The 14,428-nt window shown below is 36.0% G+C and overlaps 1 long non-coding RNA gene across 1 annotated transcript; it reads right to left on the reverse strand.

Moving 5' to 3' along the window:
* Nucleotides 1–709: 709 nt before the first annotated feature.
* On the reverse strand, nt 710–11,707 carry LOC136764559 (uncharacterized). Its single transcript, XR_010821210.1, has 8 exons — nt 11,172–11,707; nt 8,534–8,566; nt 8,407–8,439; nt 7,968–8,000; nt 7,161–7,193; nt 6,153–6,185; nt 2,932–3,090; nt 710–1,080 (listed from the first exon to the last, which is right to left on the reverse strand). It is a non-coding gene; the product is annotated as an uncharacterized LOC136764559 (long non-coding RNA).
* Between the last annotated feature and the right edge of the window lie 2,721 nt (nt 11,708–14,428).

A 14,428-nucleotide genomic window follows, 5' to 3' on the forward strand; every position in this document is an offset into this window, starting at 1 on the left:
CACACAAACATAATCTTTTTTTTTTTTGTCTTTTACAATATTTTAATATTTATTTTATTTATGGTTGCATCAACTGAAACTATCCGTAAGGTGCACTTTGTCTAACCTTGTCACTCAAACATAAACCTTGTCAGGTACAAGTGTGAAGTTTAACAATGCACTTTCCCATTCATTAGCCACTGTTATCAGCTAAGTATCATAAATGTTTTATTTGGTCCTAATACACAGAAGAGATAAAAAAAAAGACCTAACAATTTAGATGATGGAAGATCATTTGCCTATGGTAATGTGAGGTCTCTTGTCTGTGTATGGGAACCAGATCAGATGTATGTGAAGTTATCTGTCACTGATATAAGATAATTTGAATTATTTTCTGTTTCTTTATGCAGTAAATTATATAAAATAAATTTCGTCATGACATCGTTGACTAATACATCCTCTGAGATAACGTGCTAATGTGTTAATCACATTAAAAAGCTAAATTTCAATGACAATCCCTCAGATAATGGATAATAAATATCCTCAAAATTAAGGACAATTAGAGTTGTAGGATAATTGATAATATCAATACATTCACAATATAATATAAAACATACTAAACAAATGCAGTCTATTCTCATCATCTAATGATGAATAAATAGAGGAAAATTAGAAGTGGAGTGATTTAAAACAGTGGTGCACAATCCCAAAGAGCATCCATGGCCCAACATTTGTGTTGTCATATTGTTCTGTTTGCCACTGCAATTTCATTAGCTGGTACATAAGCTAATCAGCATTTTTGGCATTGACACAAACATACATATAATCATTGAAAAGTCACTATATATCATGACACAAATCAGTACAGTACAGCATGGGGTTGAGTAGCTCTCAGCAGCAGACGTTAGTAGTAGCTGAACAGTGGATTTGTATCATTTTGCTTCTGGTGCTTCAGCACAATGGCAAGAGTGGGACATGCAAGACGCAGCATCCTGCTCGCAGTCCACAATGTCATTTCCAGATGCAGTGGCACACTCAAGTGTGCTGGCAGTGCAGTCTTTACAGTCCTTGGCCTCGCAGTCTGTCTCTTCATAGGCTTGACTAAAATTAAGAAGATAACTACAATTCAGAATAACTGAATACAATTAATTTTTTCTTACCGTCCATAATTTACACCTTCCCCAACTCACTCAAACACAAATCTTTCAGGGATCCAGATATGATTTTAATTTATAAACAGAAAGAAAGCATTGTACCTTCACATTCTTCAATCACAGTTATGGTCTTTATTTCATATATATAGTACCTGGTTCCCAGAGAGAAATGTAGCTCAGTGGAATTTTACAGTGTGTAAAATGTACTATTAATGTTGTTATAGTTTAGTTGCAGTGCACTCACATAGACAACCTAGCCCTATTTACAATCCTGGAAATGAAATGTTTAGCTAGTACCCAGAGCCAATCATTTAATGAGTAGAGAAAAGGGGGCTTCAATTAGAGTTGCTTAGGGTGTTGTGAGTAGGGATAGGTGATTCCAAACATTTGAGAATTGATTCCTGATCTGGGAATTGATGGAATTGATTGTAATTTTGATTCCAACTCTTATAAATAATATATTACTTTAATATATTATATTAATATAATATATATATATATATCATAATAATATATTGCATTTCAGATAACAAAAAACAGTATATTTAGAATATTTGTAGCTGTTTTTAACCTTATATGAACTATTTACCAACAAATTAAAGATTTTTTAATTGTGTAATAGTTAAAAGTATATATTTTTAAATAAATGTTAATAGAACCAAAATGTAACAATGACAATACTGTCAGATCTGTCATGCTGGAACAGACAGGGGTGCAGCAGAGCCAGGTGCTGGGCTTAGCAGGTTAAGGGAAAGGGAGAAGGGTCAGGAGCCAGTAAACGAGGTAGAGAGGGGAAAAACAGAAGTCGTCATCAGTGGAACAGGCAGAAGGTCAATCTATCAGGTGAACAGGTCACAGGGGAGATCCAAAGGTCAGCAACGAGGAAAAAAGCAATTTCATTTTTTTTGGGCTATCCGATTAAATTATTGACAGCAAACCAATGAACTATTCATTGAACCGAAATAAAGCTTATTACACACATATAGGCCTGCAGTAAATAATAATATGCAGATTAGTTAGGATCTCATACAGCTAACTAAATTAGCTAGCACTGTCTCAATCCTCAAATATTTATCAGATTAAAAAAAGTGTAACTTTGTCTATATAAATGTGAATACCTGATAGGAATATTTAATTATGAACCCCTGTATTAAATTCGATAAATACAAACTAATCTTGCTCAGTAAGGCAAGAATTGTAAACCTTGCATCCCTCTGGGAGCTGCCTATAAATTACCCACTAATCCCAGAGAGGAGCTGTGCTGGAGTTGAGAAAAATGTTGCTTCTATTTTGAATTCAATTTCAGAGAGAGGGTGACATTGTGATGTATTCTTATACATTTGTTTAAGATTAAAATAAATTCCAAGAGTTGAGATCAATCCTAGTGCTGGAGACGACTCACTGGAATCACAGGATCTTTGCTTTGAATGCACCTTACAGAGACAGATGCATTTAATCTGAAATCATGTGAACCACATTTATTACACACAGATAAGATTGCGTGAATTCTGAAGGCATTGGTAACACCTGATCTTATTTATAATTGCCATTATGAGGGGGATTGCCATTTACCTAACAGATCTATTTCAGTTTTTGTTTTTAATACATTTTCTACAAATGTCTAGGATTTTTTTTTTCAAACTTCATATTCATATGCCTTATTCTTCCGTCTAAACGTTTTTCATTGTTTCACTGGAGTCAGAGATGTTGGATTACAGAGTCCAGACTGCAGCCAGTGAAGCTGTCATTCATCAGCCGAGAGGTAGGTAAAATAAATCCACCAACAGGGACATCATACCTTTCACATTGAGTCTTAGCTAAGCTTGTTGTTAGATCCATGGAAGCGCAGCTCATTCTCCCGGAGTCCACCGAACCGCTGCTGAACCATGATTATCTGCATCCTGGTAAGCAGTGCAAGTTTATCTGGTCCTGAAGGTCTTTCAGAGAGACACCGGCTCTGTGGTATTACACAGATATATTGTGGTAAGCATAATTTAATATACAGTGGCCTCAATGTTTCTTTATACCCTTGATCGATTGTAATAAAGGGCAGGATTAAATCAAAAATATTCCCAAGGTGCGAGCGCGAAAAGTCGCGGAAGAGTCGCAGGAGGGAATGGGCTGCGTCCCAAATCGCACCCTCGCTCCTACACCCTTCGACAAGTGTACACTTAACGTGACGTTGTGCTGACGTCACAGAGTGCGCTTGAGTGAGGAGGGTGCAGGTGAAGTTAAAAGCGCGCAATGGGACACTTTAGCGTCAGCATTCAGCGCCTTTGCCTTTGACCGAAAAAGTACCTACGCAGTCTTTTCAAGTCTCCTGTGTCTGTATTTAATAATAATAATAATAATAATAATAATAATAATAATAATAATCAGGAGGTGATATAAACGAACTATGTATTTTCAAGTTTTACTACCTACTGCTTCAGTAATTAATTAATTGATAGGTGCCGAAAAGTTTCTAATCATATATTTAAATCCTGGCTATAATTATATATTATCTATGTATTATAATTTCCTTGATACATAATTTAACAAATGACACAACTGTCTAGCTAGCATTACATTATATTTGTATAAACCCGGCGTGGCTTCTAAGATGGGCGGGCAACGCGAGAGGCACCAAGAGCCAATCACAGTGTCTGAAACTGAAGGGTGGCCGGGGGCGGAAGAGCAGGGCGGGCTTCGGGTCGCTAAAGCTGTCAATCCTACAAAACTACAAGCCTGAACTTCGTAGCGGTTACAAATTTGAATAGAAGAAAAAAAGTATACAATAAAAGCCGAAGCCGGCATTGATGAAAGATGTGTCGTTATTATTATTATTATTATTATTGGCAGACGCCCTTATCTTGGTGTTATCCATTAGTGGGTGTATCAATGGTGTGTTGGGAGAATAACAGCACAACGTTGCCACGGCGTTTTGACAACGTGAATTACATTGTGTCAGCTGGGTTATGTGTAGTGGTGCAGATTAAAACAAACTGACGCACCGGCTATAAAACTCATTGGTTACATTTATCATGGGAAGAAACTAGCAACTAAAAACTAAGCCGCAACTGTTCATTGGAAATCAGCTTTAACACCTGTATTACACTTGCCCTTCTGTTGGATATACCCGTCTGGAATAAGCAGTTTCTCACGGGTGAGTGCATTTTCTCATTTTAAAATTGAAAGGAACACAGCCCACCTTTCTGTTACGTGTAAAACTTTAATGCCAAATGTATCATGCATGGAAACAAACCCCTTATGATATAGGCTGAATATACATGACTTTGTAGTGAGTACGAGTGAGGTTTAATGTTTACTCCTTAGGCACTACTCCCACGAAATATGTGTTAAGAAGGAACATCCAATAGTATTCAGAATAACAAACAAAGCAACAGCAGAATAAACGAACGAGTGAATTAAACAAAAAGGTATCGAAGAAATACGTAAAAAACAATCGAAACACTGATACATTGCTGAACAAAATATAATATAAAATGACATTCAATAACAACATATTTTCTCTCGATAGGCACAATTTCGTGTGTGTGGATGTTGGGCGCAACATGTCATTTGTTACCCGCACTGTACAGCTGTACTGCAGTTACTGTAGCAATGAGCAGTCATTTCCACTGCGCACACAGCCGCGGAGACTGTGAGTAAACCCGGAGCTGCGCCTGCGCAAACCGGCTAGAAACTTTAACCAGCCGCTAATAGCGAAGTACAAAACTGTACAACATGGGATTTACATTACAAAATTTGAAAGTAGCATGTAAACATGAAAGCGCGACTGAGTACAGTGTGTAGTGTTGTAGTAGCGGCTGTGAAAGCTGTTTTATTCTCTCGCGTTGTGCAGGAAATGAGCTGCGAGAAGGTCGTTTTGCTGCGCAAATGGGGTCAGATTTAATATCGCGATAGTTTAGCAGCGCGATTTCCATTCGCAGACATGCGCTAATGCTTCTGCGAGCGAGTCGCAGCGCCAACATTTTTTATTTAATCTTGCCCAAAGAGTTGATTAAATAAAATAACTTTTTTTCCTCAAATAAAAATATGTAAAACTTTAATCCTGACAACATTATGCATTTACCACACCTGTAAGAACCTACACATAATAATAATAATAATAATAATAATAATAATAATAATAATAATAATAATAATATTTCTTGGCAGCCGCCCTTATCCACGGTAACTTACAACATAAGTGCAATACAAAGTGCAAAAATACAGTTAAGTACAAGGCATCGAACATTACAAATTCAATTTAACTAAAATATAAAATACATTTTACAAATTCCAATTTACAATTTACACAGGCAAGTACAGTAAGTGAGGTCCTACATCCTGGACGGTAAAAGCTAAGTGCTGTCAAGATGTCAGGTCACAGTCAAGGGCTACGGGAAAGGGAGCAAAAGTAATCCTGGCTGCATTAACTTTATGTTGTGTAGTTAATAAGAAGCTTCTGGAACATTTAAAGAAGCTTCCAAATGTTGCCTTTCTACACAGGGTTCCACACACAAGCAATCAGTATCATTCATCATCATGGGCAAAGTCAGAAACCTGTCTGACTTTACCTGTTAGGGTAAATTACATCTGCTCTACTGAGCTGCTTAATCATGAGTATAATCTTGTGTAAATACCTTGCAAAAGGACTACGAAAAATAAATGAACAATGTTTTATTATTATTATTATTATTATTATTATTATTATTATTTCCTTATCCTGTGTAACATTAAACATGCCTTACAAAATGTATCATGGTATGTTATGATATAGTCCAGTATAGATAAATACAATGAAGGCACACTTGTATGAGGTCAGTCTAGAGAAAGTTGTAAATATTCCAATGGATTGAAGAGAGTTAAGACAGGGGGTTTATGCTTTATGTTGGACTACCACTCCATAGAAATCAGTATTTGAGAACCATAGAAGTCACTACAAATGGTTCTCTAATTTTAAAACGTAAAAAATACAATTCCTTCATTGTGCCATAATGCGCAATGTAAGTGTTAACATGAGAAGTAACTTACTCCTTGCGCTCCTGTATCAATTGCCTCAGGAATCTGAAAAGTGTGGACAGCAAAGAAATCAATTAAGATTCACAATATCCAATCCATCTAATGTATACTGTTTGAAAACTCATTTCAATGCACTGATGCAGAAGCACCAAAACTGAGGTAAATGGTAATCTTCAATTTTGTAAAGCATTCTGTAATGTCATACAATGTTCTGTGCCAGAAGACTTGCCGTTCCTTCCTCTTCTCTCCCCTTCATTCAGAGTTTGCACTTACCTGGATGGCAACATGGAATTACGTGGAGTAACCTATGTGCCAAGAGTCTCTAACCACTGGCATTTGCTGTAAAACCATAACCTGCAAAACCACTGCACCCCATCCATGGTGCACCTAAATGTGGACAGTAGAAATGGGGTATAATATGCTTTCCCTCTATTGCTACCTGTTATTATTTAGGTACTTATTCCTACACTTTGATCATGTTACTATACATGTCTATAATATTAATTATATACCTGTTGTAACCCCCTGCACACAATATGGTTGTAACTTTTGTTCTGTATTTTGAACCGATTTTTGTAGGACTTACATGGCATATTGTACTTTATTGCAAATTTTGGACTGATTTTAATTTTATTTAAATAGGACAAATGCTGTGTATTGTGCTTAATTGCACTTACTGCACTGTTTGTAATATTTTGGTAATGTGTTCAACTTTTTCTTGTATTGACTTTCTTGTACTACAGATAATAATAATAAGAACAACAATAATTATAATCATGGTTATAGGTATCTATATATAATTTTAAAAAGTGTATAATTCTAACAGAAATAACTAGTATTAATAACTAGAATTCAATATTCTTCGAGGTAAAGGGGAAATACTAAGGTTAAGACTATTTTAAAATACAAATATGACCATAAGATGCATGTTTTAAAAGTAATTCCCAAATCATTCCATTAATAGGACTACAGAATAACAAACAGTGATCTACACTGAAAATTTCAAAAATATCTACTCACTGCTCTCTCTGCTTGTTACATTGCTTCATGGATCTAAAAGCAAATCAGTTGATATGTAAACTTCAACAGGAAACAAATAAAAAATGAGGTCATACTAACTTGACGTATTGTAAGTAATTAGTTTGAACTCACAACATGCATATCACCAGTCTTCTTCCTTGAAAAGTTCTGCACCAGTGTACTTGTCTCATTCACTCTAATACCACCTCCTTCATAATGCTAGCTAAACATATAATTTATTTATCTGCTTCTACCAGACAGATGGAACAATTTTAAGGACTGTAAATAAATCAAATCCATTCTCAGTCACTTCTGTTTGTTTATTGATACACTATATGGCCAAAAGTATGTGGACACCTGCTCATCTTATTCCAAAATCATGGGCATTAATATATTGTCACAGTTGGCACTATGCGTTCAGGCAGACAGCGTTCTCCTGGCATCCGCCAAACCCAGATTAATCCATCGGACTGTGAGATGGTAAAACGTGATTTGTCACTTCAGAGAACAAGCTTTGCATCTTAGGCTTGTGTGCGGCTGCTCAGCCATGGACACCCATTTAATGAAGCTCCCAATGAACAGTTCTTGTATTGACGTTGCTTCCAGAAACAGTTTGGAACTCGGTAGTGATTGTTGCAACCAAGGACAGATTATTTTAATGCTCTGAAATAGCCGAATCCACTAATTAGAAGCGGTGTCCACATACTTTTGGTCATGAAATGTACAATCACACACTGACAACAAGGGGTGTCGTGTAACCTGAATCATATTTTCTGGGCATAAAGAGGTAAAGAAAGACAAACTTACTTCTCTCTTTCTTTTTGTAACTCCTGTGTAAACCTGATAGAATAGAAAAGCAGATAAAGGAAATAAATAGAGCACTAGTGGACACACATTCATGTGAATTTGAGTGATGCGAGTGAACATTTGAACTTTCTATAAGTTCTGGAGAGAGTAACTGGAACAAGAATTGGGGAAACAGCCAACATAGGTGCCCCCATTTGCAACATGTTTTTGGAGAAGGCCTGTTTGTCTGATAGCTGTCAGAAAGACAGACAGACAGCACCCATTTGCATGTTTACCATAGTACATTTAACATAGGATGTCTACATTTTTAACATGGTTTTATGGTCATTCCATAGTTTTACATTGTTTGCCTATGGTTTTAATATGTCTTCACTGTGTACAACTACATTGCATCCTTTGTCACTGGGCTCAGAAAGGTTACAATTATTAACATTCTTACTCTTCACGTTCCCGTCGTAATTGCCTTTTCATTCTGAAAGTGGACATATAGAAATAGTTTAGAAATCATTTCTAGTTTCAATTATATTTATATTTCAAATTTGTATTAGAGACAAGTATAAACTTACTCTTCGCGTTCCTCCTGCAATTGCTTTTTCAGCCTGCAAACAAAGTTAAGCATTTATAGCCAAGAAAAGGCAAACTGATTTCTCTGCCAGTGTTGTGTATTGCACTTTGATGCAAAGGCAACGGGTAATATATAATATGTAATATAATATCAGTTATATATGCATTAAGAGGATTAATATTAATTAAATGTGGAGGGCAGTATGGGGAAGGATGTTTGTGTAATGTTTATCACTTGCTATAATATATCAGCATTTACAGAATAAGAATTTGGAATATCCTCTTTTATAGGTTTTGCATTGAAATCGCTTTTTGTGTTTATCCCAGTGAAAAGGTACAATTATAAATACATACAAAGTATTGCAGTAAATTATATGAGTTTTTTGTGACCTTTACCAAAGTTTACAGCAGTATACCATGATGATGATTAAGTTAATAAGCAATTCCATAATGGGATGGACAGAATGTTTATATAAATATATAAACTTTGGAACATGTAACATTGTATTTGTTCTTTTTTTTCTTTCATGTTGGTTCATGTTGTCCTTATTCTGATATTTGTGTGTGTATAAGGATAAGGAATATAAATATATATTCTTATATATGTGTGTGTGTTTGTGTATATCTATATAAATGTGGTGTCTAGAGAGTCTAAACCCTTTTACATGTTTCCACTGTGTTGAGTCAGTGCCTCAGAGTTTCATGGATTTACATGAGGATTTGTTTCCACTTATCTTAACACCATACTCCACACTGTTAAAATGGAAAAAAAATTTGAATGTGAAGAAAATTATATATTGAAAATACAAAACTGAAATATCATAATAGGATAAGTCTCCACCCCCTCTCTTAATACTTTGTGGAAGCACCTTTAGCAGTGGCTAGGAGTGTCTACTGATAGAGTGGCAATATTTGACCATTTTCTTTTACAAAATTGTTCAAGCTGTCACAGTCTTTGGGGAGCGTTGATGGACAGTAATCTTCAAGTCATGCCACAAATATCTGTTTGAATTTAGGATGGTGCTCTGATGGGCCACTCAAGAACATTACATTTTTGTACCAGTTTCAGGTTTTTTTGGAGGGCATTTATTTTCCCTTTTATCCTGACAAGAGCCACACTCCCTGCCAATAAGAAACTGCTTACACCGGAGATAATTTAGGATTGTTATTACAACAGGAATAGACATTTACCAAACAAATCTATTTCAGTTTTTATTTTTAATAGGTTTTATACAAATGTCTAAGATATGTTTTTCACTTAGAGGTTATGTGGTTAGAAATATAGCCTATATATTTATTTATTTTAAAAAAGGATTTTCAATGCATTTTAATATGGTATATATATGGTAACATCTGAAACAAGGTGAAACATTTGAAAGGGGGTATAGACTTTCTATAGGCACTGCATATTTATATATATACATACACACACACACACACACACATTAGCAGAAACAGGCTAAAGCTAAAAAATAAAGCACTTTATTTACAAAATCTCAAAACCAAACCACCAGCATATGGGCCTGTAATAAATAAGTAATTAAACTGAAAGAAAGAAAGACAGAGACGCACACGCAGCTGCATTCTCATGCTGGCCTATCAGTCAATTAAGCTTTCCAGACCGGCACAGTTAGTCCATGTGGCAGTAGGAGCTCACCCTGTCTAATATAGGTGTGTGTGCATGCATGCATATATCCATCTATATATTTATGTCATAGAATATTCAAGAGGCAGGATAAATTATAAATGAAGATAAATGAATGCCTAGTCCAGAACATAACCTGAATCACACATTAAAAACTGTTGCAATTTAATTTACCATCAGTCTTTACTTTGTAATTTATGGGTGGGTCAAAGTTTTGATTGGATCTAATTGGTGTTAATGCTACTGACTTATGTTCATGAATTAATTATAGTTTGTTAATAACCACACTATTCACCAATAAGTCTTACTAACCATGAATTAACCTTACTTTTCTTTAATTAACCATGTAATTAGTTCCATGTATGTCCCCTCATATATAAGTATAAAGATTACAGATAAATAAAGATACCCACTCCTCTCGCTCCTGTTGTAGTTTTGTGTGAAGACTGCAAGTGAAAGGGAATGTTGGAGAAAAGTTGAAATGAAATTCAATGTAGTCATTTTACAGTTACAGAACTGTAAAGCTGCACGTTAACCAGAGTCCCAAAGCACAGAAATTAATCCTTGAAGAACATTTTACTCAGTATTTGATATCCTCCATCATTAGGACCAACAAGCCTTGGGCAGCCACCGGCCATAAGGGTGGCTGGAGTTATAAAATCGGGCTATAGACAACTTAACTAGTGCAAAATCATCCAGAAAAAGGTAAATGCCGCACAAATGTAACTTAACCATGATAACTTTTTGTATTTTATTACATTAAAAAAAAAAACAAATGGTGAAAAACCCTTCCTGAATATAATACCACTGTATCTCATAAATACTACAAGACATTGCCTTCATTTATCAGACCATTGATATCCCCACACAGTTATGTTAAACTGAACACCAAATGTGTTGCCCTTGAAATAATTCTCTGTATATGACCAAACATATTCCTACTGTTGCCTACTGATTTTTTTTTTTTATAAAAAGACAAAACATAGTTAACTTACTCCTCAGATTGCAGTTGCAACTGTCTCCACTCCAATCTGAAATGAAAAACAATGTTATATTAACATCTATTCAGTAAATTCGCTTGATATTGTGTTTGTTATCTGGGGGTCTGTTTGATTGTTTTGACTGTCACGACGTCTATTCAACCTGAAAGCAACATATTTTTTGACGTTGATGAATCGTTGCAAAAACCACGTTGAATAGTAGTTGTATTCTTGTTGATCCACGTCACAACTACATTTCAACCATGAAACAACGTTGAAATTACGTCGAGTGCCTGCTGGTGTGACGTCCACAAGGACCAAAGGAAGGGATCCAAGTGCAGGCTAGAAGCAGATAATCCAATAAGGGCAAAACGAGAGAGTAAACAGAGACAGTCCAAGGTCGATCGATCAGGCGAACAGGCTAGTGGGGAGATCCAGAAGGGGTAAACGAGAGAACACGGCAACACAAATACGGAACAAGGCTAAGAATTGATTCTAGAAAGAAAGCAAGACTTCACAATGAATCAATGAAACAGAGGGGTTTAAGTACTGTGAAGGAGAGAGGGTTTGAACAAGGTGAATGAAAGATTGACCAATGATAGGAGAGGAGGACAGAACAGGTGCACCTGGCAGGAAAGAATGTGGAAAGACTGGTTTGACTGGAAAAAAGGAAAGGAGAAGCACTAGACTATTATTCAGGAGAGGGAGACTTCTGGTGGTGAACTAAGGTGGAAACAGGGGAGACCGTGACAGCTGGGAAGACTGTAATCAGCTAATCAGATCAATTAAGTGACTGGTAACTAGGCTAGAACCAGAAAACCCTCTGAAACCCTGCTGCAGAGAGCTGACTCAGTGGATAAATCATGCACTGTTCGCACTCCCGTCTTGACTGACTTTATCAGTGTAAAGAAGGCATACATATCAACTTACTGATTTTGGGAGGGTTGTAATGCCCTCTGGAGTCTGAAAATAAAATTACAAAATAGAGAAGTTCCATTCAGCGCATCTTGATCTGTAACATAATATTTCCTCACACTGATCTTGCAAAACAATTGTGTCTTCCAGTGTTCTTCCCAACCAAATTCTGATTCTTTTCTTAATTAGCTATTTTAGAGTAGAGGTAGATGGGTAGGTCATATCCTTTATTAATCAATTAACTAAAACTATAATACAGATACAAAATAGTACAGCCTATACTTAATAGGTATAAACCACACATAAGAATAATCAATTAAACCATTAAACCGATAGATTACATAGACATACAGATTGATCCATTTATACAGCTGTAGTCAAAAGTACTTCAACCCCTCATTTGAAACTATTTGACTAAGTGATTTTGTCACTTTAATATATACGAATCATCACACTAATCATCATACTATTTATCACTTATTAATTATGTATAAATATATTTTCTGTTTGGTTTTGTTGAATTAGTTAAGACAGTCGGTGACAGTCCACAGGAATCAATAGAATGGCAGTCCCAAGGTTACAACCCCATGTCTTTTGTTTAGGCTGAACTAAGAAACTCAGTAAACATACATTCAACTTGAAATGTATAATGCTCAAAGTCACCTTCTCCCCGATTGTACAGCATAAAGAGTTCAACATGATTAACTTACAGGTCAGATAATTGTTGTAACATCCTTGAAACTCTGAAATTAAAACAGTAAAATATGTTAACATTAAAATGTAAACACATCTTCAGTTACTGTCAGGAGGGTTCAACTGTGTGCCTTTGTGCAACTAGTTACCAATACGTTAATGTGCAAAATAGACTATATAATATATATATATAATATATATACATTTTTATAAAGGTTATTTTAATGATTTTTTGTTTGTTTGTTAATCCTTTTTGAATTTTCAATTTGTAGAATTCTGAATTAGATTAATATGTCTTTAAGAATTACCTATGGGTGAGGGTAGCCACTTGGGGATTTAGAGTTACATCCACCTAGTTTTCTAGACAGTGAGATTAGGACAGGGAATCTGTGGGTTGGGGCTCTCACTTATTACATTAACCTTGATATTTTATAACCATTATTCAAAGGTCTAAATACAGTAGTGCTATACTATCTGGAGACTGAAGATATAATTATTATTATTATTATTATTTAGCTGACACTCTTAGCCAGGGCAACTTACATTTGTACCCATTTATACAGCTGGGCATTGTACTAGAGCAATCTCAGTGAAGTACTTTGCTCAAGGGTACAACAGCACTGCCCCACCCAGGATTTGAACGCACAACCCACAATCCAGTAATGAGTCCAGAGCCCTAATCACTACTCCACAGTGCTACCTAATGATAATGATCAGTTATCTACACTAAAAAACAAATCAGTTAAGCATCTTTTGGTTCTTGCTTACCAAAATTTGAACCATTTATGAGAAAAGTGTTCCATGAATGAAGAAATGAGCTTTCAAAGAGCCATTATAAATTAATTAATTAGCAGACATTTAAAAGGGTCATAAGTTGTTTTAAAGTGACAAGAGTTCATATGTATAGCTGCTTAAATATGCTGTTTGTCTTGACATTTGTCTACTATTTTTGCTTGATGAGATCAAGATTCTCTGCCATTCATTAAGTTAATCTTATACATTGTAGTGCTAGAGGGAAGCTGCTCTTGCATTAGCATAAGTGGACTGAGGCATGCTGGGAGCAGACCTCTACATGGACATGGAATGACTGGGATGGGTTGGTCTACTTGTAAATAGTTGTGTGGATGTTATTACATATGTCCTTTGAGTCCCTTACCCCTCTGGTGTGCACTCTTTGTCTCACCCTGGCCATCAGAAGGAGCCTGGAACAGCCCCCTCTGCCTTTCCAAGCAAATGTACACAACTCTGGTCCTGGAGGACTCCTTGTGTCGGCTAGTTTTCTTGTCATCCCCAGTTGTTGTTGGCTACTTATCTGAGAGATCTGCACTTATTTCATAGCTGAAACCAACTGACAAGGTTGAAGTAACACAATAATCATGAGATAATCTAAGGGTTTAATTAAGAGTTCAGTTGGAATGAAAACCAGCAGACTCAGGTCTCCTCGCAGACCAGAGTGGTGAACCACTGACCCAGGCAGCAACATTGCTACATTTCCCAGCTTAAATCTCTGCCAGTCAGATCTCCCTTCTTTTAAGTCTTTGATACTTACATTGTCCCCATTCTTTTGGTTATTCAATGCTGTTTGTATTTTTACCTGTCTAAGAGAGAAAAAAAAAGTAAAGTCTGCAGGGGTAGACAAGCCTGGTCCTGGAGTGCCACTTCTG

This window comes from Amia ocellicauda, chromosome 12 (genome assembly GCF_036373705.1).
Source record: "Amia ocellicauda isolate fAmiCal2 chromosome 12, fAmiCal2.hap1, whole genome shotgun sequence".
Lineage (NCBI taxonomy): Eukaryota > Metazoa > Chordata > Actinopteri > Amiiformes > Amiidae > Amia > Amia ocellicauda.